Source organism: Diadema setosum, chromosome 18, assembly GCF_964275005.1.
Source record: "Diadema setosum chromosome 18, eeDiaSeto1, whole genome shotgun sequence".
Classification (NCBI taxonomy): domain Eukaryota; kingdom Metazoa; phylum Echinodermata; class Echinoidea; order Diadematoida; family Diadematidae; genus Diadema; species Diadema setosum.
In genome coordinates this window covers 18,766,228-18,768,755 of record NC_092702.1, presented here as the reverse complement: position 1 = coordinate 18,768,755, position 2,528 = coordinate 18,766,228, and positions in this window count along the sequence as shown.

Below are 2,528 nucleotides of genomic sequence, written 5' to 3'. Positions count from 1 at the left end.
AAGAAATGAAAATGTAAGTCCAACATTTTGAGTATTAAATCTAACATTTTGAGTGTTAATCTAACATTTACAAAATGTTCGAGGAGCGATAACATTTAAATTTTGGGATTTACCATTTTTCTTCTTTTTTTTTTTTAGAATGTATATAGGAAATGGTGCTTTACCAATTGTTGATTTAGAGGCTTCTTTGGGCACCTGAGGCATTTCATGAAGCTTTTTTTTTTTTTTTTACTGACATATACAGTTGAACCTCTATTATCCGGCCTCCCTTTATCCGGATCTCTCTATTATCCGCACGCAATCTCGCCGTGATTTTTTAATCTTTTTTTAATAATTACGGGAGGAAAGGGGGATTCCCAACGGATACATTTCTTAATAATTATTTAGGTAAATCATCCCAAGAATTTATAAAAGAAAATGATTTCATTCTTGCAAACACGAACCTCTATTTTGGGGTCTGTTACTGTGTGTAACAATGAAAAGGTTGCAGTATACACATTACTACATGTGGTACTACAATGGGCTACATCAGTACAGTGTACATGTGTATGTATATGTAGACTCTACATGTATAAAGCATTGAGTCTCCCGTATCCGGCCAAATCCCTTATCCGGACGAGCCCCGGTCCCGACTTGTCCGGATACGAGAGGTTCAACTGTATCGGTCGGACAAATTTGCTCTTAGCCAATCACATGCAAGGATTTTAAAATATCCAACCAAAATGCGTTCTCTGCAAAGTAAATTCTTTGTTTTAGCATGAATTCCATACATTGTTACGTAACCTTAATAACCTTACATGCGCTCAGTATGTCTCTTTGAAACTAGTGAATTGCCTAACCAATGAGAGAGAGAGAGAGAGAGAGGGGGGGGGGAGAGAATTAAAGGACATTTTCCGAAATGTGCACATGAGCTAATTATGAAAAGGTGTAAAGAAAAACGTTGTTGCATTCCATACAAAACAATGAGAATGATTTTTTTTTTTTGCCCTTATTCAACAAATTTTTAAACAATGTACAACAAAACACAGAGGGAATACATAGAATATTAATCCTCTACAATGATAGCTTTGAGTTACATGTAGACAAACTGTATAATCAAGACGAAAACTTTAACAATGTATAACAAAATACAACACATAACACACAAAGTGAGTACATAGAATTAATCTTTTACAGTGATAACTTTCAGATACATATGTACACAAAATAGATCAAGATGAAAAAAATATATATCTTACCACATGTATGTTTAAATTAATCAGAAATATGAAAAAAAAAGAAAAAAAAAGTATATTTGCCAAAGTGCCATGAGGTATTGACAGACCATTCTGGTCACCTGGTCCATACTCAAGTTCATTCTTCGTTTGAGCATGAATTCCATCATTGATACGTCGAGCAAGCTTATGCATTGTACCGCTATGAAAACGAGTGAAGTTCCTCATAACCAACTAAGAAAAATAGGAAGATTATTATTTAATCATTGTACTGATGTGCACATTATGAGCTGACTGTGAACTGGCTTATTGAAGCTGTCTGTGAAAAGACAGGTTTGCCCGACGAAAGATAGGGATTACTATCCATTACACATGCACGAACAGGTTGTGAGCCGAATCCCTGTTTGAATGGAGGAAACTGCTCGGAAACTTTGGAGGACTTCAGCTGCACGTGCCCAACTTTATTTCTCGGAAAGCAATGTGAGGTGTTTGGTAAGTTTACATCAGTTAATTGCAGTGGCGGTATACTAGGGCAGGTTATAATAGGGTGTACAACTTACTTCGTGTAGGTTGGTAGAATTTGTTGCAGATTGCAGAAGTGTGCGTATAATGTATGTGCATGTGTTGCATATGCTGTGATAATTTGCGTACACACACACATCTATACATATACATATATATGTATATGTATATATATATATATATATATATATATATATATATATATATATATATATATATATATATACATATATAAATATATGCATTTATACATACATATATATGTCTGTATATAATATATGTATGTATCTGTATAGAAGATATATATATGAAGAGTTTAAGTGGGAAAAAGCTTCTATTTTTGCTAATAGCCTATCGTTTTATTATTCAATGTGCTTAAAAGCAAAGAAACAACGAAATATATATGAGTACTCTGTACTGCAAAATATTTCCTGTTATGTAACGAATTCAGTGTCATTTGGAAATTTTTTATATACTTTAAAACATATGGAAATGGCGTTTATCTGTTATTGTATTTTAATAAGAATTATATTCTTCGTATACTTTTGTACATATTACAGCAATCACGATGTCCCTCTTCATAACCAAGCCTGGATGTCATGGATGACTGGCACTTACATGACAGTTAAAATGGCTGGAAATAATTCAATAAAATGCTGAAGAAAATGATGTCTTGCAAAGACCATTGTTATTCCAACTATTCAAATATGTATCTTTTCTTTACATTAGTTTTGCAGGGTGCGTATTGTTAATGGCTACTATTATTATTATTTTTGTCCCGTGTGTAATCCA